At 41.9% G+C, this 24,401-nt stretch overlaps 1 long non-coding RNA gene across 1 annotated transcript in view; it reads right to left on the bottom strand.

The window, feature by feature from the left end:
* Positions 1-428: 428 nt before the first annotated feature.
* Positions 429-24,401, bottom strand: part of LOC127009252 (uncharacterized) — a 44,071-nt gene continuing 20,098 nt past the window's right edge. The window contains exon 2 of the long non-coding RNA XR_007761743.1: positions 429-1,235. This is a non-coding gene — a long non-coding RNA (uncharacterized LOC127009252). The remainder of the gene's footprint in view (positions 1,236-24,401) is intronic.

Genomic DNA, 24,401 nt, shown 5'->3' with positions numbered 1-24,401 from the left:
AGAGAGAGAGAGAGAGAGAGAGAGAGAGAGAGAGAGAGAGAGAGAGAGAGAGAGAGAGAGAGAGAGAGAAACTCCCTTCCCATAAAATGTACATCTTGGGATTCTGTAAACAGTCGTGAGTCCTATATTCTTTTATTACTTTACGTATATGGGCGGTACGCAAGGCCTCTCTCTTTTTGCTCTCTCTCCCTCTCTTTTTCTCCCTCTTTCTTTATCATGTACATTAACCCCTAACAAAAACAATGATGAAGTATATGAAGAAAACATTCATTATACATAGGAAAAATCTTTTAATATACTCTTCGTACTCCCTTTCAATTCATTTTCACTTGAGCGTTCAAGAAAAAGAGTTCACACTAAGATTAACTCGTCACATCAATCTTACGATCATCTAAACTTTTACCAAGCCTTTAACTCAAACACATACCTTCAAGTATACATTTATTGATTTCTTTTCCCTCCTACAAACTCTACACTTAAACTCATGACTAAGCTGCTCAAGGCGCCAATGACTTACGTGAAGACGCTCCTGTTTTCATCTCTTCTCTTTGCGATATATTCTAGAGAGCTAATGGCTGCGTGTTTGTGTGGAATGACGATTTAAGCAGAAAAGAAGTGTTTCATTTTAAACACACACCAATGTAGAACCATACGAGTATCTGTAACTGTAATTCCACTTTTCTGAAGATTTTATACTTTTTTCCCGTCACTTATCATTTAGAGGACATAAAAACGATAAAATGTTAATAATGGTTTAAACGATTAATAAATTACTAACCAAGTAATTAGGAACGTAAAAATTTGAGCGATCAATATTAAATTGATATTGCCATCTAACTCATAAAAAAAATGTAAATTTCCCTAATGGGCACAAGACTTGACAGGAAATCGGTCAACTAAATAGTGTCCCAATTCTGCCTTATTAACAATATTTTCTTTGCTTTTTTAACAAAACCGAAAGTTACAAACATTGCAGATTTATATCCACACGAGCACACCTTTATTACTAATCCTCGTAATAGACACGAAAGATTACGGTCGTTCCACTTTTAGCTTTTCAGAAAGCTGATGAGTTCGCAGATTACAGCTTGCCCTTGCCCGGCCAGACAACAGACGTCCTTCTATGGAGGACACGACGACAGCTGCAGCGGAAGTGCTGTATCTTCTGAAACAACAAGTTGAGCGGCGGCGAGACGTGGCAACCACTGGGCCTCAGGGCGACGAGGACTTTGAGCCTGAAGGAGGATGACGGGGAAGAGGTAATTACCATGATGTCTGAGGTGGAGAAGAAAAGAAAACAAGGGAAGGGAGAGCAGGAGTACCAGGAAGAGAGAGGGAAGCGATGAGGCTGATCAGGAAGGAAAGTGAGGAAAAGGAAGTACAATGGTGATGGATGAGACGAAGAGACCAAGGGGGAAGAAGCTGAGGTACGAGAAGACTCTGGGTGAAGGACTAGGAACAGTAGTAGAAAGGGAGTGAAATAGTGGAAAAGAGAGAGAGAGAGAGAGAGAGAGAGAGAGAGAGAGAGAGAGAGAGAGAGAGAGAGAGAGAGAGAGAGAGAAGAGGATGGGGGAAGAAGAGTAGAGGAAATAGGAAAGAAAACAGGTAGAATAGGAAAAACAGGTAAAGTAGGAAAACCAGCAAGTGACGGGCAAAAGAAATGAGATGGAGGTTTGAAAAAAGGCAGACACAAAATAAACGTAAAACAGTTAGGGTCAAATGGACAAAAAAGGTGCAATAGAAAATAGCTGATGATAAAAAGTGCCAGAAAAACAACAACATAAGGATAATTGATGAAAAGTGAACTAGCATGGATAAAGCAGATATGACCAATAAAAACGAGAAACAAAAGCAAAAACAAATAAAGAAATATAATGTAGCAAAGTAAAATGTAATGAAAAATGACACGAAATAACAAAACAAAAAAAGCAAAACACGAGGAGGATGAGTTTCAGGAGCAATGGAAAGAAAAAAAACTGAAAGGGATGAAACAGTATGAATAAAAAGATGTAGGTGAAGAATAGGATGAAGGTGGATGAGCTACAGGTGGAAAGAGGAGAAGAGGGATGACAGGTATGGAGATTTAACAAGGGAGGCCAAGACGGAAGTATCAAAAATAAAAATAAAACAATAAAAAAAACATGAATACAATACTCTTACCTAACCCGCAACACACTTCAAACTTCCTACTCGGCATTTTCAATTTCGTCGAACATCCCAAACCTTTATTACCAAGCGACTCCCATCACTCCCCCCTTTTCTCTTCATCCCTCCATCCCTCCCTTTCCTCCATTATTCCAGTCTTACCTCCCTATAATAAGGCCTATACAGAGTGAAGTAATCTCAGTCAGCCATTGTTGTTGAGTTTTACACATGTCTTACGCAACGCTAGTGTGTGTGTGTGTGTGTGTGTGTGTGTGTGTGTGTGTGTGTGTGTGTGTGTGTGTGTGTGTTAGTACGTACGTGTGAATAAATGTCTTTCTCTTCATTTGTACTTCAAGGAGAGAAAAGATGCAAGAAATAATTGATACAAACGTTTTCGAAGGTCCTCCTCTGAGTCTTCCTTACCTGCCTCACACCTTCGCCTCACTCCCCGCCCCTCATTAGCTCACCTTAGGATGTAGATAATTAACTCACACTTCACCTCAACACTAATTTACGACTTTCCATTATTCATTTCTACTTTCCGCGCATTTCTACGAGCTTTTAATGTGAGCGAAAAGAAGGAAAAGGAAGAGAAGGCAGGCTAAGGGCGGGGCAGGGAAGGGAAGGAGAGGGAAAAATAGAAAATGAGAGGGAAGGGACATGAAGAGTGAGAAAGGAAAGGGAAGGTGAAAGAAAGGGAAGGAAGCAAAATATATTAGAAGGACAGAAAGTAAAGGAAAAATAAAGGTAGGAAAAAATTAGAGAGGTGGGAAAATAAAGGGAAACGAAGGGAAAAGAAGAGAAAAGAAGGGAAGAGAAGTGAAAAGGAAAGAATGGGAAGGGGGACTGAAATGGTAATAAGAATAAAGGAGATACGTAAAAACAAAGACAAAGAATGAAGTAAAAGGTAAAAGAAAAAAAAAACACAAGTGAAATAATGGAAGGGAAAGGAAAGGAAGGCAAGGGAAGAAATGGGAGGTGAAAATTATGCACCGAAAAATGTGAAAAAATGTCAACCGGAAAAATTTGGTCGGTCTCTCTCTCTCTCTCTCTCTCTCTCTCTCTCTCTCTCTCTCTCTCTCTTAGTAGTAGTAGTAGTAGAAGTAATAGTAGCAGTATTCTAGTGGTGGATAGTGGCAATAGAAGGATTGGTAGTAGTAACAGCAGCAGTAGCGGTCGGTGATGCAGTCATCTTTGCAGAATCGCAGAATGTTCTGGTGATGGATTTCGAGGAGATGAAGGAGACGAAGCCATTGAGTTTTCAGGTCTCTTAGGCCACGACGGATTGGCTTTTCCTGCGGTGTTATGGACTCCATCGGATTGATGCCTTTGATGATAAGTGCATACGCAGAATCATGGGATATCGCTTTGTCGAACCGGCAATTACTCCGTGAGATTGATTCGAGAACAATTACCTGTATTGTCTGTGAAAGCCATCTGCGGCAATAAGGACGTGCGGCACGCTACCCAGAACCCGACCCTGCTCATCGGGTTGGTTCTGTATGAGACAACCCAGAGTAAAGGAGGCCAAGGGGACACCCACCGAGTTCGTGGACTGAGTAAGTCGATAGATCATGTCATGAGGTACTTGGGATGGGAAAGGGGCCTGCATAGAGACTTGGGCGGAGGAACCCCCGGGTACGGCGACATAAAGTGGGTAAGGCGACGCGCTCCCCGGCGTATGCCCTTATTGATAGACTGAGTAAAATTTCCACTTTCCGTTTTACTCCTAGACACAACATTAACATCACCAAATGGTCCCGCACTACTTTTCCGTTCACAGGTGGTCCCGTTACAGGCCGCGGGGAAGGCGGGAGGCCCAGGTATACATAAGCCTAAGGATGGAGGAGCACAGGCGAGCACTTTAAATGCGTCTCAGGACCACGAGGCTCATTCTTAGGCCTCAAGTTCCTTATGCGCCTGACAGCCCCACCTTTCACCGGCGGGACTCTTCTCCAGCGGCAAATCGAGGACACAGCATCTTCTGTTAACTTCTTCCGTTTCGGGGTTTAAGAAGTTCATTTTCAGGGTTATTTTTTTGTCCGGTAGTAATATAAGAAACACGAGAGCGCGTTAGATGGCATTTGCACTTCTTCATTTTATATGTTGGTAATTTTAACATTTTCTTGAGGCAACTTTGAACAGTACGAAGAAAACTGGGATTCACTGGTGTTCTTCTGTGGCATCCTTTCCTTTCACTGACTGGGAAGAGTAATTACGAGGACAAGCTTTCCTGGGTTCGTGCAGTACGCCTTGTTCTGAAGGTGATAGCCATGTCCGTGCCAGGGTGCGTGGGGAATGGCTGAGTGGCTTAACCGGAGGCCGGACATGCACGGAGGAACGGCAGTGGAGAGAAAGTGAAGAGAACATGGTGGAGAGAAGAGTAGAAGTGAGAAGGAATAGAAAAGAAGAGAGATAGATAAGTAGATAGATGGGTAGATATAAAGCTAGAGATAGATAAGTAGATAGATGGGTAGATATAAGGCTAGAGATAGATAAGTAGATAGATGGGTAGATATAAAGATAGAGATAGGTAGATAGTTAAATAGAACTAGAGAGAGTGACAGACAAAGACAGATAGATAGACAGACAGACAGACATACAGAAAGAGACAGAGAGAGGGAAAGGTATGGGACACGTGAAGGAACACATGTACACACAAAAAATAAACATACACAAAAACACACACACAGACTTCCTTAAATGATGGACCCAAACAAAGATGGCGTACCTCAAGCATCTATGCGACGAAAAACAACGCATACTTAGGAGAGAAAAAAAAAAAAACATGCTTGGAAACAATAAGACTACCAAATAAGTAACTCAAAAAGTGACAGCCGAAAAAAATGAGTAAGTAAACAAGTAAACAGCTGTGTGTGTGTGTGTGTGTGTGTGTGTGTGTATGCTACAAGAATACTTATGATCAGTCTTGGAGGCAGGATGCATTCGTAATAAATCTTCTCTCTCTCTCTCTCTCTCTCTCTCTCTCTCTCTCTCTAAGAGGTCACCGTGGGCAATCTTGTGAATTATGTGACCTGCAAGCTAAGGACGTGAGGGAAAGGTGAGGAAAAGAAAAGGAAAGGAAGAGGAAGAAAGCGAAGGGAAAGGAAGGGAAGGGAAGGAAAGGGAAAGGAAGGGAAGGGAAGGAAAAAATGAAAGAGGAAAGGAGAGAAAAGGGAAACGAAAGGAAGGTAAACGAAGGAAAGGGAAGGGAAAGGAAGGGAAGAGAAGGAACGGGAATGGTGGGGAAAGTAAAGGAAGGAGGAGGAGGAGGTGAAGGGAGGTGATAGGGAAGGAAGATGAAGTCGAGGGGAAGGGAAAGTAAAAGAAAAATCAACAAGGAAGGGAAGGAGGGAAGGGGAAGAGAAGGAAGGAAGGAGGGAAGGGAAGGAAGGAAGGAAGGGAAGGAGAGAGAGAGAGAGAGAGAGAGAGAGAGAGAGAGAGAGAGAGAGAGAGAGAGAGAGAGAGAGAGAGAGAGAGAGAGAGAGAGAGAGAGAGAGAGAGAGAGAGAGAGAGAGAGAGAGAGAGAGAGAGAGAGAGAGAGAGAGAATAGGGAATAGATAAAAAAAGAGGCAACCAAAAGTAGTGTAAGGAAATTGGAAAAAAAAGAAAAAAGAAAGAAAAAAAAGAAAGAAAGGGGAAGATTTGGGTCAGAAAGGTAACTGAAATAGAGTAAAATATTAACATGAAATGGAAAAGGTAAGAATGGCAAAAGAACGAAAAGGAATATATAGGATAAGGAGAAATATTGGGAATGAGAGAGACGGTAACAAAGAAACAGAAGAAGGGACGGATCGGATAAAGAAGGGTAAGTAATGTGATAGTAGATAAAAAAAATAAAAATAAATAAATAAAAAATAAAAAAGCCTGACCCGAGAGAGAGACAGTGTGTGTGTGTGTGTGTGTGTGTGTGTGTGTGTGTGTGTGTGTGTGTGTGTGTGTGTGTGTGTGTGTGTGTGTGTGTGTGTGTGTGTGTGTATGTTCGCTCTCCCTCTCTTTCTTTCTCTAAATAAAAAATAAAAATAAATGAGATTAACACATAAATAAAAACGATGTGGATTCCCCCGATGGACAGCAGAAGCGACTGACACATAAACGCAAACATTTTCAAAGCAATCAGATTCTTCGTCCTTGCGAGGTAGAACTATGCAAGGAATGTTTTTTTTTTCCTTTTCCAAGAACTGTTCACACACTCGACTCAAAAAAATACTAGTTGTCTTTAGCGGCTGACGATGGAGACGAAAGAGATAATGAAATAAACACACACATGAAGAAAATGCCTTTTGTCACCTAGAATGAATAGATATTGCGTGCATGAACAGACATTTCTTTTTGATCTCTTTAACACACACACACACACACACACACACACACACACACACACACACACACACACACACTTTCCTTCGTCCGCTCCAACACATACTTAGTCACTCCCACAATGAAACTTTTCCGCTATCAAGGACAGATAAATTTGACAAAAAGAGCCTCATTTTACATTCTTACCTTCCATAAGAAAAAAATTCCTGAGGTTAAGTGAACATTCGCGACCCAAAATACCCTTGAGAAAAACAGAAGGATAACAGTGCCGGAATTGACAAGGAATTTGACGTTTTAATATATGACACTTACATACATACATACATACTTACATACACACAGACATAGAACCAGACAGACAGGTGGACAAAAAAAATATTAACCTCCAAACATTTATAGACAAAAACATATAAAAATAAATCACAGACACAGAAGAAAAATAGCTTACAAAAAAAATCACACACACACACACACACACACACACACACACACACACACACACACACACACACACACACACACACACCATATGGTTTCAAGAAGATACAAAGGAATAGCAAGTGAAGGTGGGAAGCAAAAACTGGAAAACGATGGAGGAGGAGGAGGAGGAGGAGGAGGAGGAGGAAAAGGGTGAGGAAGAGGAGGAGGAGCATTGGGAAGAGGAGGCGGATGATGGTGGGGGGGAAGGGGAGAATGATGGAATGGGAAGAAGAGGAGGAAGAAGAAGAAAAAAAACAGGAGGAAGAGAAGCGTATCTAGCAAAACATGGACTACGCAGCAAGAAAGAAAAAAAAAAAGGCATCGAGGCAACTGCTGAATCATCCTTCCCCACTTACTCCCTTCTCTCTCTCTCTCCTCTCCCCCCCCTCCAATCCCTTCTTCTCCACTCTCTCCCAGCCCTTCATCTTCTCGCCTCCCTAATTTCTTCTTCGTGTTCATCCCATCGTCCTCTTCCTCTGCCTTTTTTTTCTTTCTCACGTTCTTTTTTACTGAAACTCACCTGCTTGCTTCAGTAATCGCAGGGGACAAAGGGTATTTTAGAAAGTACTTAGGCACGCACTCAGAGCTGCACGCATGAACGCACGATTAAACGACCATAAGCACGCACATGAACATATTAATACATACACACACGCATTCATTCATACATACATACACAGTGACATATTTTCAAGCACAAGCATAACCATTCACACATGCATACATAGATACATACATACATACATACATGCATAAATAGGTATAATCTGTTTTTGATTGTCAACTATTGATTATGCAGAAAAGCGTATAGAAATAAATAGATGCACTTATGAAGGACTATTAATATAGAGAGAGAGAGAGAGAGAGAGAGAGAGAGAGAGAGAGAGAGAGAGAGAGAGAGAGAGAGAGAGAGAGAGAGAGAGAGAGAGAGAGAGAGAGAGAGAGAGAGAGAGAGAGAGAGAGAGAGAGAGAGAGAGAGAGAGAGAGAGAGAGAGAGAGAGAGAGAGAGAGAGAGAGAGAGAGAGAGAGAGAGAGAGAGAGAGAGAGAGAGAGAAGGGGAGGGAGGGGAGAGAACGGGAGAAAAGAGGAAGCCGGAGAAAGAGAGAAAAACAAACAGATGTACAGCGAGAAAATTAAACCCGCCAAAAAGACAGACAGACAAACAGACACACACACACACACACACACACACACACACACACACACACACACACACACACACACACACACACACACTTTCACTTCTCAACGACCTTGTGAACGTTTCCCTTGCATGACTTACAATATTCATACCCGCACTTTTCTACCCCTCCTCCTTGCCCTTCCCAGTCTCTCTCTCTCTCTCTCTCTCTCTCTCTCTCTCTCTCTCTCTCACACGCACACATTCACCCTCCCCCTCCCCCCCCAACACTAATGCACCTACGTAGTACTTTCGAGCACACCCCCATCCTACGTTTGTCTCTCTCGGTTAAGTCTCCCCTGCCTGGCGTGTCCTCGACTAACTACTCTTCTGCTGCGTCAAGGCTGGCTACCTACAATTACTGCTGTCCTCCCACGGTGGCGAGACAGAACCCAAGAAGTGTTACCAGCTGCCTGTCATAGTCACCTTAGTTCGTCATGTCTATTTTTGGAGCATCGTCCAACTCTGTGCATTATGCTCATCTGCTTGAACGATGATATGATGGAATTTTGTATTAGAACGAATGACAGAATTATTATTATTATTATTATTACTATTATTATTATTATTATTATTATGAGACAATACAGGTAATAAAGGAGGCGTGGGGACGCTATAAGCTGCCTGTTTATCAACCCCCAATAACCTTAGACGCCGAGCAAGAGAAAATGAAAGTGAAAACGATGAGAAAAAAAAAGGAATGAAGACGAGAAAATATAGATTATAGAAGTGTAAGGGCAGAAGGGTAGGGTAATATGTATCTAAAAACAACAAACAAACAAAATAAAAAAAGGCAGACCAGAAGCACCCAAACACCTGAGACGCCGAGAGAGGAAATGAAAGTGAAACCGATAAAAGGGGAATGAGGACGAAAGAATATAGAAGATTATAGAAGTGGAAGGGGTGAGAGGTAGGGTAATAAATATAAAAAACAACAAAAACAAACAAAAAATCAAGAAAGAAGAAATACAACAGAGAGAGAGAGAGAGAGAGAGAGAGAGAGAGAGAGAGAGAGAGAGAGAGAGAGAGAGAGAGAGAGAGAGAGAGAGAGAGAGAGAGAGAGAGAGAGAGAGAGAGAGAGAGAGAGAGAGAGAGAGAGAGAGAGAGAGAGAGAGAGAGAGAGAGAGAGAGAGAGAATGGGTAGACAGAGAGAGAGGGAAAGGTGTTGGCCGTCATGTCAACCTTTGTTCTTTACGGCTTGGTATTAAAAGTTCCTGTCCTACGAGTTATGTAAATTCCTATAGAAAGGTCCGCGGTGATGGCTCGCCTCTCGGGAAGGTGATGGGGACGAGTCTGCCTTTCCCATTTTCACCTCTCACTATTAATATGCAGAGGAGACGAGGCCCGAAGCGAGGACACCCAAATGCTGCACTTCCATATACAAAATTATTAGGAAATGCTACTAATTGAAGTTTATATATTATCAAAGAAATTATAGACGATTTTTTTTTCTTTGTTTGTAAATTCCACCTGTCTGTTTGTCTATTTATTTATTTATTTATCTGTCTGTCTGTGTATATGTATGTAAGTAGGCCAGTGTGTGTGTTTTTATTCAGTCAGTTGGTCTGTCTGTGTGTCTCCTTATGTGTCTGATTATTTTTGGTAGATGGTCTGTCTGTCTGAGTGTCTGTTGGTCTTATTTCTGTCAAACATTATATTCACTTGTTTTCCAGTGAGTTTGTTTGCCTTTCCTGTCGGGATGTCTGTGTCTGTCCGCCTGTCTGTTACTGTCCGCCTGTCTGTCTGTCTGTCTGTCTGTCACTCTGTCTGTCTGTCTGTTATGTCTTTGCCCGTGTTTTTTTCTGTCTTTCAGTTTATTAGTCAGTCTGCCCGTTCTTTTTTGGTTTCTGTCAGGATCTGTGTGTGTGTGTGTGTGTGTGTGTGTGTGTGTGTGTGTGTGTGTGTGTGTGTGTGTGTGTGTGTGTGTGTGTGTGTGTGTGTGTGTGTGTGTGTGTGTGTGTGTGTGTGTGTGTGTGTGTGTGTGTGTGTGTGTGTGTGTGTGTGTGTGTGTGTGTGTGTGTGTGTGTGTGTGTACACGTAATATTCTCTTTATCACTGCCTCAGTCTGTCAGTCTGTCCCTGTCTTTCTCTCTCCCCTTGTCGCTCATCATCAAAATTCACCTTGATGCTCTACTCCCCCCCTTTGGTGTATTCCTCCGTACAGGTGTGCTTTATTTATATCTTCGTGTGTAATTATCGCGTAAGTACGTGTTCGCTGCCTCACCCTAAACCCCGGAAGGTGAGCGTCGAGGGGCAATAACTCGTGTTCGTGATTCGCCCTGACCTCTACAAGGAGGGTCACGTTCAGGGCAGCCGGGGCGTTTTGGGGATGTTCTCAGCCCTTGCCGATAACCTTTCAACTTTAAAAATGATGAAACCAAATAAACATGTTAGGTCTATCTCAATAGTTTTGCGTGATAATCATCAAGAGGCTCAGCAAAAACTTTTACGAAGACATGTTTTCTTCAGCTTTATTAAGGTTCCAAACTTATGTAGAACTATGAGTAAATCTTTGTTTATTGAGGTAAAGCGTCATGAAAAGAAGTGGGGAATAAGGCAAAATCTATATCCTTTTTTTTTATTGTTAACTTTAATCTGTTTTCTGCTCCTCTATTCTTTCCATTTCCATCTTGTGCCGTCTTCTTTCATATTCCAGTCTCTCTTTTTTCTCTTCTTTTCTCTCTCCTTTCAATCAGCACCTCGCCTCTCTCTTCCACCTCAGTACTCTCAGCACCGTCCATCTACTGCAAGAAATAGCTACTTTGCAGTGTCGAGTTACTTCTGCGTTCTGTCATTTTGTTTCTCCGGCCACAACACGCCTCCCGCTGCTCTCCCCTCAGGCGGTGCCGCGCAAGACGAGCCGCTAACACCCTGGTAAGTACCGCAGGGGTGTTCTTAGGGGTGTTGTATGACTTCATGTTGAATTAACCCAGACGTCATTCCGTTGTAATACTGTACTTCCGCTTGTCTGTGTGTGTGTTCGTCCGTCTGTTTGCGAGTTTGTCTTTCTGCTTGCCAAACTTTTCATTCATTTTCTTTCTTTGTTCATTTCTTCCTTTTTCGTTCTTCGGCTGTGTGCTTGTCTGTGTGTCTTTCTCTCAAACGCACTCGTCTTCCCTGACCCCAAACGGTAGCACAGCAAAATCATAACAATCCGATAGCGAATGAATGCTACATTATTTACCTGGGAATACCTGGAAATACACGACACAGGTAACCAGAGATAGCTATACTTAGTCCCTCACCCCTCGGGAAGGTCTTCTCAGGTATTTCTCATAGGTAGTGTTCCTGTGATACTAAATGTTGAGTTTTGTGTGAAGAAAAGAAAGAGGAAAGAATAAATAGGAAGGAGAAAGAGAGTGAGAATGAGAGGAGATGACGAAGGTGAAGACGACAACGACGACGACAAAGAAGAAGAAGAAGAAGAAGAAGAAGACGATAAAGAACAAGAAAATGAAGTCAAAAAGAAGAAATTAAAGAAGAAGAAAAAGGAGAGGAGAGTGAAGACGAGGAAGATGGAGAAAGTAGAAAAAAATAAAATAATGTCATTTGTTTCATTTATTCACACTCGCTGGCACATTTTATTGAAACATATTGCTGAGTAAAAGTGAAAACAGGTATGACAAGAGTATATTAGCAATAGCAGCAGTAGAAATAGCAGTAGTAGTAGTAGTAGTAGTAGTAGTAGTAGAAGAGGTAGTAGTAGTAGTAATAGTGGTAGTAGTAGCAGTAGTAACAGTAGTAAAGTAGAAGTTGTACTAGTAGTAGTTTTAGTAGCAGAACTAGCAGGAAGGAAAGGAGGTAGAAGGAAGGGGGGGGGGGTAGTAATGGTGTCAAGGTTTTATTCTTTTGAGGTGCAGTTAAAAATATTTACTGCACTTAAATCATATCCAACATGAAAAACACACACACACACACACACACACACACACACACACACACACACACACACACCACCACCAGTCCTTTAAATTAAGCAACCAGCGAACTGAGCCCAGCGCATCACAACACAAGAAAAGCTAACTCGGACAACTACCACCAAGATCCAGGAATAGAATCATGCACGATCACGTCACCACCCATCACCACCATCACCACCACCACGGAACAATAGGAACGTACTCCATCTTCCTCTTCACGACAAAAAAAGAGTGGACCCTTCTTCGTTCCTTGTTGCACAGCGATTCTTGTTTCAGTGGGTGGGACGGGATGAGCAGCAGGCGAAGGTGAAGATGACCCACCTGCTCGCGAATAAGAGGAAGAGGAGGAGGAGGATGAGGAGGGGGGGGGGGGGAGAACGAGTGAAGGTGCATACAAAAACTCACGTACAGTAGATAAGGAGGAACCCGTTTGACTCTTCTTCCTGACCTTTACTTTCCATATTTCCTTCATCAGGTATATCGGGAAGCTACAAGAATCTTTCCCGCTTAGACTTCTTAGCTTTATTTACAAAGAACCATATTTTTTTTCTTGTTGCTCGGTAATACAGGGGAGAATTGTGCTATTTTTTGGGTCGTGGCGTGCAGGAGGAAAGAATAAATGGGAAGAATAAATAGGAAGGAGAAAGAGAATGAGAATGAAAAGAAGAGATGACGAAGATGAAGACGAGAACGACGACGACAAAGAAGAAGAAGAAGAAGAAGAAGAAGAAGAAGAGATTTTTCATCCACCTCCTTCCTTTTAAGTGCGTTCCCCATTGTAATCGAGCCAGTTTTTTGTGCATGTGAGGATGGGAGAAGGTAAGGAAGGAGAAAGGGAGGGCAGGGTACATAGGGAGAGGAGTGGAGCAAGGGAAGAAGGTGAAGGGGCACTCAACAAGAATATTAAGTGAATGGCCTGAGGGGAAAGTTTCTGAAATTAGTTTGTTAATGGAAAAAAAAATTCAAATCATCAATAAATTCAAACATTCCCGTCTCTCTCTCTCTCTCTCTCTCTCTCTCTCTCTCTCTCTCTCTCTCTCTCTCTCTCTCTCTCTCTCTCTCTCTCTCTCTCTCTCTCTCTCTCTCTCGTTATCTGTCTTAATCTAATGGATCACCACGACGGCCTTTCCACAACAAGGATGTCAAGAACTTGTTTGTACCTCAACTGCTAAAAGATCAACGTCGTCAGGAATAGTTGCCGTCCCTTTCCTTTCAATATCTTTCATTCTTTTCTTTCAATTCTCTTCTTTCCTTTCTCTTTACTCTCCTCCCCTTTCCTTCCCTTCCCTTCCTTTCCTTTCCCTTAATTTCCTTTCCTTTCCTTCCCTTCCATTTCCTTTCCTCTCTATTCCTTTCCTCTCCTTTCCTTTCCTTTCCTTTCCTTCCTTTCCCTACCTCTTTCTTTCCGTTTCCTTTCGATTCAAATCCTTTCGTTTCGTTTTGTTTCTTTTCTTTCGCTTTCCCTTCCTTTTCTCCTCTATCTTTCCATTTCCCATTTTTCTCCCCTCCATATTTCCCCCCTTTTACGTTCTTTATATTCTTGTTCTATTAACGTTTCTCTTACATTCGTTTCGAGATTTCTTTCCCCTTACGGTAGTTTTTCATCACCCTGACATTCTTCCACTCTCTCCTCGTCATCTCCCTCAACGTTAAAGTCGCAAAAAACTAACGTGGCATAACCGGTCCTGCCGAAAAAATAGGTAGACATGTGTGTAAAAGTTTATTTATGACCTGAAGTTAGAGACGAATGCTGATGTAGACGAAAATAAAACTGTCCAAACACTGAATTTACGTCAAGATGTAAAGAAACAAGTATATATACAAACATGCGTATATACATCGCTAACATACACCTAGTACATGGAAACAACTATCCCTACACCCATCCATCCATAAATACTTTTACTACGGCAAAGGAGACCACGAACAGCATAATAAAACACGCAAAAAAGTCTCATAAATAAAAGGCTGCACTCACGAAACAAGAGGCGTCAAAAAATAAATGTAAGTAAATTCGATTGGAGAAGTTTCATAATATTTCCATCCTGAAAGCGTTGTAAGGAAAGGAAAATAAATAAAACCAAACTAATCAAGAGGAAAGAAGAGGAAACGATAAGGGAGGGAAGGGAAGGGAAGGGAAGGGAAGGGAAGGGAAGGGAAGGAAAGGAAAGGAAAGGAAAGGGAAGGAAGGAAGGAAGGAAGGAAGGAAGGAAAGGAAAGGAAAGGAAGGACGGAAGGAAGGAAGGAAGGAAAGGACAGGAAAGGAAAGGAAAGGAATGGAAAGGAAGAAAGGAAGGAAGGAAGGAAGGAAGGAAGGAAGGAAGGGAAGGGAAGGAAGGGAAAGGAAAGGAAAGGAAAGGAAAGGAAAGGAAAGGAAAGGGAAGGGAAGGAGCGGAGAGGAACGGAAAGGAAAGTAAGGGAAAGGAATGGAAAGGAAAGGAAATACCGACTAAGGAAAACAGTTCACCAGGACCATTACTGTTTGACATTTACATCGACAGTCTTGATTTGTGTATAATCGGTGATATCAGCAAGTCTCCTAATGACATAAAAAAAAATAATAAAACGACGACTACTCAAATCAGGCCACGATGTCGAGGTATTATTATAAAGGAGCATAAATGGCTGTTTCTGTGGGTCAATTAATGGATGAAATTCAACATCAACACATGCAACATATGAAAAATAACCCCATTAGTAAAAACAGGGAATTCGAAAGCATACATGTGGCTCGGATCTCCGACTACTATTTTACTATCATTACTATTACTATTTTACTACCATTACTATTTTACTACAGCTATAAGCCGCGCATACAGTTTTGGGTTTTATTTCTAGATCTGTTAAGAGAAGCGCAATATTTCGCCCAAAATTGCATCTGGCGCCTCTTTGATTACGACTAGTCAATTTTGGTCCACGTATTACAGAAAGTATATCGATTCGAATTGGGTTAAAGAATGACCAACATGATCCGAGGGCGCGAAGCCAGCAGTAAAAAATATCAACAAAGCTTAATTCACACTCTTTAGAATAGCTTAGACTGCATGATGTTTTAAGCATTTTGATAAGTTAAGTGGAATAAAAAGGGCGATTTAGATGAAGTACAAGAGCTACACGTTTTTAGGACACAGCAAAGGGTAATAATGTGACAAAATCTAATTCAGGAAAAATTGAGGCAAGAAATAGTCCACGAATAAGGAAGTTAATGAATGGAACAAGTTTCGCTGATGTGTAGTAGATGGAAAGATGATTGAAAGTTACAAATAAAGGTTCGACAGATTAGTGGATAGGGGGACGTGTTGCTGAATAACTTGTTCGTAGGGGGTACAGAGAGAAGGTCGAATGGTCTCTTGTAGTCTTGAATAAAGTCGGAAGGGGAAGGAAACACCCACTATCGGAGTAAGGAAAGAGAGGGGAGATAGCAGGAGTAAAGGTAAGGTTGTTCGCATTCACGGTCACCATCAAGGTCTCAGGAAGTCTTCGCCCATCTCAAATGCAAAAAAGACAGACAACTCTACTACAAGTACAGTTTCATTCACCTATAGCTAGTCGTTACAGGCGAGCCCCGTCATGCTCCCCGTGACCCGTGACTCACGCTTTCGCATCTCGAAGGCTTTTCGCGTCATTCTGTAGATCGCAATGACAATTGAAAACTGAAGAAGATCAATGTTGCTGAAAGTGAGATGTTTAAAAAATGGAAAATAATTGAAATTATAAAATTCAAACAGAAAAAGCTTGAACATGTTGAAGAGAAATGTAACTGATATTATTAAAGAAAGATGAAATTAGTAAAAAACTACGTAATGTTAAATATAAAAGAAAAAGAGAGGTGGGACGCTGCATTGTAAAGAAAGAAAACATAATTATATAAAACTTTAAAACGAAGTGAAACACTCAATATATTCAGCAATAGTTTATACAGGGCTGACGAAAAATGATTATCACACACTAGACACAACATAATGTAGAACCTTTAGCCTTTGATCTATCGTACAAAATAGAAATTCAACGACAAAAAAGGGGTTTCATTTTGGGAGGTAAAGCATTAATACATCTCTGTCCACTCAAAGTAAAGACATGCGTGTATAGCCAGGCGTATAGCCAGTGTGACAGACGATTTGTTAACTCAAACAATCAATGTGTAGCGGAAGAAGAGCTTGACGGACAAAAGAAAGACACCAAAGGAAACTGTTATAAACCTACACTGGGCAAGGACCAAAGGAGGGTAAAGGGTTACGTTCATATTTAGTTTATTTTCTGTATTATGCAGATATGAGTGAAGTATATTTTTCAACTAGTTTACTGTACTAAGAAGGTATATATGGAGTATATACATAAGTCTCTTCGCCCCACCAGCTCCAACTTACTGACAGTCATCTGCTTTTACAAATCGACCACAAAGTAGCCACGCTCTCCATCTTTTATCGATATTGCCATGGCAGCTGCTCTTCTAAACTTACTAAATTCATGACTATATCGCTTCCGCAGCCAAACTTTACAAGACTTTCTATTTTAGCTCACCCCTATGATTTCCTAATCCCTTCTGCAAGAGTCAACCATCAGCAGTGGAACAGCCTTCCTGTGTCTGTATTTCCCCCTCCTCGCGACCTCGCTTTCAAACGGGGCGTGTTAAGACACTTCCCTGATCAGATCTGGTCCCCTCTTTCTGCTACTCCTTTTGTCCTCTTTGCGTGATTAGCGCTTCTCAAAAATTTCTTATATCACTTGATCTGCCTCCTCTACTGTTACAAGAGCTTGCAGAGCGACATGTGATAAAACTGATACCGATAAAAATGTGAAGTTTATCATACTTCTGAGGAGCCAGCTTCGAACTTTCAAAATCCTGTTTTTTACGTCGGTCTCTACACCCGTGCTTGTTTTTCTAAGGTAACAGAAGGAAGAACAAGAACTGTATATAATAAAGAAAAAAAGCAGGCAACATTTTACTTCTACAAAAAAAAAATGCCAAAAAAAAAATACAGCAATGGGAACGACGAGAATTTTTTTTCTAAGATTGATGCCGCCACTGCAGGTTAAAGGGCAAAGGTAACGGAAATGAGAGCCGACGCAATGAGCATCTTCAGCGTATGATATTCTCTCTCTCTCTCTCTCTCTCTCTCTCTCTCTCTCTCTCTCTCTCTCTCTCTCTCTCTCTCTCTCTCTCTCTGTTTCTCCTTGTCATTTCCTCCAATTTTCTCTCTTGTTGGCTTCTTCACCCTCCATCCCTCCCTCAATTACTTTCTTCCGCTTCATGCAGTTTCCCTCTCATCTTTTCCTCCACTCTTCAACCCTCCCTTACGCGTTCTTTTCCCTCTCTTCTACCTTCGTCCAATACGCTCACACTCATTCTCTATCCTGTTAAAACGCTCATTCATTCTCTATCCTATTAAAACGTTTGCTCACTACACAATGCCTCTGTTTCCATCTTATAATTCATCCCATTCCATTCAGTTTCTATTTTTGCCTTCCACATCATTCTTTCCTGCCTCCCTCCCTTTTTTTTTCTATTCCTTCATTTTACATTCTTCACACCACCTTCTCGTCCCACATTCCTGACTTTTTTTTCCTACATCAACTCTTTCTCATGCACTCACTCTTTCCATTCCTTCACCTGATATTCCTCTCACCGCCACCTTCCCCCTAATCACTCTCACTCACTCCTTGCCTCTCCCTCCTACATTATCCCCTCCCCGTTCAGTCCTCCCTCCAACATTCCTTTCATCATCGTCCCAACTCTTCCTTCGGCGGGGATGCAGCGAAGCGAGCAATTGAAATTCACGCCTCCTAGCCAAGCTTCAAGGTCGGCAGTGCTCCCACGCGCCGCCGGGCCCGTTCCCACCTGCACTTAATGGCCCGCGAACGCTCCCACATTGCTCGCTACTTACTGCCGCGTTGAATGGCAAGAGTGGCGGTATAGGGGTATAGGGGACGTGCGACTTTCCAGTTTGTTACGTGATTGTCTCTTGCTGTATGTGGGTCGAATGTGCTTACGTCTTTAGTGGAATTTGTCCGTAGCTGTGTGGTTTTTTATCATACGATTATTGTTAATAAACAGTAACAAGAAATATGTTTTGCGATTTTAACATTGTTTTTATTTCTTACTCATGTGTGGGGCTCCACCATTTCCTGCCGTTTGTTGATCGTAGCTTTGTGCTGAAATATATTGCCTTTATGGTTGTTTTATCATCGCATATTTCATCAGGAGACTTGCAGTGTCTAATTTCTACATATGTTAATTTCTTGTCGCCTCATAGTCAAGTATGTGTTGCCTCAGGCTTATGTATGTAATATGAGGTTGAATTGCTTAAATAATTAATCTGATGCTCGTTCGTATCAGCACGGAGGCGGTGGCTCAATAGACTGCTAAATATCCTCGTGTCTCCATCTGTGCGTCGTGTATGTAGCGTAATTTGCCTATCGCCGTCGCTTCGTGTTAAATACTTTTTAAGGGAAAAAAATACAGTACTGAGTGAGCGGTTCCCATAACATCGCAAACACATCATCAGCTCGTCTGAAAGGAAGGCATTGTCAAGAGCTTGTACATGATTAATAGGGAATACAAGATTATATTTGTAATAAAGGGTTTTGAATTTTTACCTTTGGGGAAAGAAGTTTCATAAAAAAAAGAAAAGCAGCTCAAATAATTAGCTCGAAAGTATATAACAACACAAAATAGGGAGAATTCACCCTGCTACACCATCATGCATGTTTAACTGGCACACAAACGAGCACGCGCGTACGCACACACACACACACACACACACACACACACACACACGCGCGCACTTCAGATGGGAGGTGGAGGGAGAAGGGTTGCCGTGTAGGTAGCAGGAACCTGCATTCAAGTCCCACTCACTCCCCGCATAAGGCAGCCCGAGGTTACACTTTGCCGTATGTTACCAAAGCTTTCATTGCATAACATTGACAATCACGCGCAGAAAATTGTACCTTGTCGGCCATTCTTTTCAAGCGGAAAATCGCTCTATTACACTAATTCCAGACCCGATGGCGATCCACCCATATTTCGCTAGCCATATTAAAAAGAGTAAATATTATCAAATACATTAATATATATATATATATATATATATATATATATATATATATATATAGATATATATATATATATATAGATAGATAGATAGATAGATAGATAGATAGATAGATAGATAGATAGATAGATAGATAGATAGATAGATAGATAGATAGATAGATAGATAGATAGATATAGATATAGTATACATATATACGTATATATAAAATAAAAGTTAAAACAGTTACAAAAGCAACACCAGACGGGAAAGTGCATAAAATTAGGAAATAGTAAAGAAAATCATAAAAAGTTGAAGCCAAACATGAGCAACACGAGGCAGAAAGTATAAATAGATTTTCTCATCACACCAACACACTAACTTTCGACTATACGAGAGAGAGAGAGAGAGAGAGAGAGAGAGAGAGAGAGAGAGAGAGAGAGAGAGAGAGAGAGAGAGAGAGAGAGAGAGAGAGAGAGAGAGAGAGAGAGAGAGAGAGAGAGAGAGAGAGAGAGAGAGAGAGATGACCACAGATACTGAGGCAACATGTGGGAAGTGTTGCAGCCATAGACACAACACATGCATCAGCTCAAAATGACACTAATTCAACCATGCAAAAAAAAAAAAAAAAAAAAAAAAAAAGACGGAAGACAAGCAAGCGCAACGAGTATATCTAAATTAGGAACATATGCTTCTTGTCGCGAATCAAATATGAATCAAGTAACTAATCTTTTCCCCTAACGTTCATTAACCCAATCAAATTAAGTGGAGCGGCAACAGAATAAGATCAAGACCACATAATTAATCCCATTTTATTTGGAGAAAAAAAAATCCGATCTTCCACTTACGATATTTTTTTTCATTTACGTTTTCTTTCGCTGCGTATTGTAACTTGAGGGAGGACGTGTCTACCATGGCTTCTCGTTGGTTATAATGGTAATAAATGGCCTTATTACACTGTCATGGTGATTTTTTTTTTGCACGATATAAATACACCTGCAGGTAAGACTAAGAGATTAATCGGAAGGCGGAGGGCTTTTACTTAACGTTTTGGTCTATGGCGCCGGTAGGCCTTCTTGGTCCACATCCCGTTGTGACGCAGACAAGTGTTGATAATGGCGCCATCTTGCTTGTCTCACGTTGCCCCCCGGAGTTCGGGTTGATAGGTGGTCTTCAGGACAGCATGTGGGTAGTCTTAGGCCATTCGGCGATGGTTGAAAAGTTGTTAGCTTGTTTGTCGTGGCGGGCGTGACTTGAATCTTCGTCTTCTTGAACTCCGCACCAGCACGCTGACCACTCAGCCACCGCCCCCCATGCAGCCACAAGGAGTAAAATAAAATGGAACGACTAACTGACGAATAAATGATACACGAAGATATAAAAAATAAACAGGTGGGTAACCAAAAAGTGTAGATCCTAGATCCTCTCTCTCTGTGTGTGTGTGTGTGTGTGTGTGTGTGTGTGTGTGTGTAGGCGCGCGCACGTGACGCAAGCACGCACAAAAGCAAGAATGCAGACACACTAGCGCACGCGCGGGCGCACACACACACACACACACACACACACACACACACACACACACACACACACACACACACACAAAGTAACACGTGCAATATCATCCCCTGCACCCCATCACCCCCGTCTTCAGAGCGCCTTCTCCCGCTACCAGTAGTCGAGCGCGTGTCTGTAGCACCTACACAACGCCGCCGAGCACATGACATAATAGCAGTAACCTTGCATTCCTTCGCTCACGATTTAGTAATATTCTGGTGAACGTTCCCAAACGGCAGCTCTTCTTCACCTGCCTCCAGCCACAGCAACGACAGCACGAGGCAAATATAGATAAATTAAAGACTTCTTCAGCAATCCGTTTTCCACCCCCTTACCTGCTGTTCACTTCCCGGCATTTCTTGTCGTTGTTAAAACAAGTAAAGTTAAATCAGTCCCCATAATATTTCATGAAATCTCCGAGCCGAGACGACGACGTGCTTCAGGCGAGGGTACCGTAAGCACGGACGCTGGTTTCTATTTGCATAGCGGATAGGTGACTCCAGCGCCGGCGAGGTCGAGCAGTGGTGAAACACTTTAGATTTAATATGTTTCTTTGATCCCTCTGTTGGAGTCATCACTAACATTAGGGTGATTTTCACGTGGCCTGGTCAGACTTTTAGAAACAACACCACATGCGAAAGTAGCTCTTAAAACACAATAAAAGTTGAAATTCTACATGCTGAGAATCCTGTTGGTTTATTGCAAAATTAAGGGTTCAATCAACGCGTCTTGGCCACAAACATCCGTCAGGTTCGCCGAGACACGCGTGGCCAGCGAGGGAGAGTCACGTCACGCCCCACACACAGCTTGCGGACCAGCGCCATAAACAACTATACACCTGTGTTTTGATAGAATGTATTATATACCACTGTAGAATTAAATGACATGTACTTCGCTGGAGCAACAAGCCCTCATCAATCTTGTTACTCAATTAACTTTACGCCACTTCCTCGCTACTTAACCTGGCACATGACGGCGCCACCCATGAGTCAGCCTCCCGCCATGAAACTTTCACTCTTCCTGCCCCGCCCCTCCTCGTCCCTCCACTCCATTAGTCCACAAACATAGTCATCAATATCCGACTTCGAGAAATAGTAGTATATTTAATTCCACATCCTCCGCCTTTTTTTTTTTTATTAATTTCCTCTTCCTCCTTTTCCTACACTCTCTCTCTCTCTCTCTCTCTCTCTCTCTCTCTCTCTCTCTCTCTCTCTCTGTGCTACCAGCCACTATTTTTCCCTGCGGCGGACTTTTATGTGGTTCACGGGCGCAATACTGAGTACAACAAATTCAGTGTTTCATAATAAAACACTTTGGCAAACACTGACCTTTTGAGGCGTTTTTGTAGTGATCAGTCCCATGACCTTTATGGCTTTTTTTTAGAGAGAGAGAGAGAGAGAGAGAGAGAGAGAGAGAGAGAGAGAGAGAGAGAGAGAGAGAGAGAGAGAGAGAGAGAGAGAGAGAGAGAGAGAGAGAGAGAGAGAGAGAGAGTTAAATATGTCTAACAGAAAGATAAACAAAGGGCTGCACATGTCTGACCTTCCCTCTCGTTCCTCACCTCTGCTTTAGAAGGTTAAAGTGTGTGTGTGTGTGTGTGTGTGTGTGTGTGTGTGTGTGTGTGTAAACTGCACGAGTAAACTTTTTGAACAGTTTGCCGTTAAAGTATTGGTGAAAACAAAAGTAAAAAGATATATGAAGGGAATAACTTTCTGAACTAACAAAATAAAAAAAGAATAATCTAAATTTCCTCATGGCCTTATATAAGCTCTGTTAACTTATACGAAAATTAAAGAATGAGACCTTAAACAAACCATGACAAATTAAACCAACAGGTGCAAACGAAAACACCTAAATTACCCTTCAATATTCAATAGTAAAGAAAACGGAAAGCGAGCAGGCGGTGGCGTCACTGTTCTTTGCCTTCCCCTTTTTTTTACCATTCTCGTCCTTTGCTACTCATCAGTGGTTGATCTGATGACGCCCCTGATCCGCCCCCTCACTGCCTTGCCCCCGCCCCCAATCCTCACCCACCCCACCGTGACTGAGGACCGTGGGGGAAGACGTGAGGGAGAGAGAACCGTGGGAGAGAGTTAATGATTGTATAGGGAGATACACACGAATAAGGAAATAAGGAAGAATTAGATGATGGGGGACTATATATATGACTGGGATAGGAGGCTCTTGAAGTGTGAAAGGAGGAAAGGGAAGAAAATGACGCAACGAATTGAGAAAGAGAAAAATAAATGAGATGAAACAATAGAGTGGAGGACAAATGAACGAACAACACACAGTGAAAACGGGATAGCAGAACAAACGCTAAAAAAAGAGAAATGAAAATAGTATAACAAAAGGACGAAAACGAGTATAAGTGAAAAAATAAAGCAACTGAATGTTTACTCACGCAACATAAATGAAGATGTTTGATGTTTGAGTTATCGCTTCGGTGCATGAGCAAAGGAGGGAAAGAAGGTCGAAGTGAGGCATTATAGGGCTTCGAAACATTACCAAATATTGTCATTACTAAAATCGGACTTCAAAACACACACACGATATTTGGTGAGCGCAAAATTATATGAGGCAAAGCAAATAAGGAAAATATACCGACAGCGAGGAATATAAATAAGAGAAGACAGAATATTAAAGAAAACAGACAATCACAAACACATAAATACATAAACACATTTTAGACTAGACATATATAGAAAAATGAAAGTCAAATCCAAAGATAAACAAACATACGCACACACATTATTCAGCGAGACAGAACGAGACACAAAAATGCAGAAAAGAGCAGACGAGACTAACAAATATACACACATAAGTAGACGGAAAACATCTTAGACTAAATATATATAGAAAAATGAAAGTCAAATGCATAGATAAGCAGACAGGTCAGCAGACAGACACATGTACACGCAGACAAACGGAGAGACACAGACAGAAGGACAGACACACAAACATGCAGAGAGATAAGAAGACAAGGCGACCGGCACACGGGGACACGCAGAGACACAGAGAAGCAGATACAGAGGCAGCAGCAAATATCCGCGAGGCAGCCAGTGTGTGAGGGCGTCGGCAGCCAGTGGATGCAACCCGCTATCATCACCCGACGCGTCCACCACTTTCACTCTCAGCCCTCTCAAGCTTGGCCGCCGTGCTGCCTCCGCGACCCCGCTAGGTCGTGTGAGGGGGGAATGGAGGATTGGAAGGAGGGGGAGCGCAGTGATTTTTACATAGATGTTCAGGCCACACACTCTATGGTCCTGACTTTGTGGTATGTCTCTGAACCTACCTAAGTGAAATGATATCAGCTGTGCACTAAAATGTTGAATATCCGACTTGGGTGTTGAGGAAGTGGCGGTCGAGTTAGTTTTTAAAACAATTTATGCGATATCAAAAATCCAATGGGAATTAATTAAAAGTTGGGCAGGGGAGGAACTATGAATGTCTGTCTCATTAAAAATATTATTAACGCTGGTGTTGGTGGCGGTCAGGCAGGTATCATATAATTTGTCTTTACATAAGCAGAATAAACGATGAGGAAAGGAAGAAAACAATAATAAACTTGAAAGGAGGAGTTAAAAGGGAAAGCCTGAACCGCGGTGATGGGGGAGTGGGGGGGGGGGGGAGCATACTGGATGAGAAGTGCTTGAAGGAAAGAGGAAAAGTTTGGTGATGAATGGCCAAGTTAGAATACAATAAAAGATTTGTGAAACTGATGACACAAATAGATAGTTATAATACAAAAAAGTGAAGAGGTAGAGATAAACG

This window comes from Eriocheir sinensis, chromosome 40 (assembly GCF_024679095.1).
Source record: "Eriocheir sinensis breed Jianghai 21 chromosome 40, ASM2467909v1, whole genome shotgun sequence".
In the NCBI taxonomy this organism is placed as follows: Eukaryota; Metazoa; Arthropoda; class Malacostraca; order Decapoda; family Varunidae; genus Eriocheir; species Eriocheir sinensis.
This window is presented reverse-complemented; position numbering and strand designations above follow the sequence as displayed.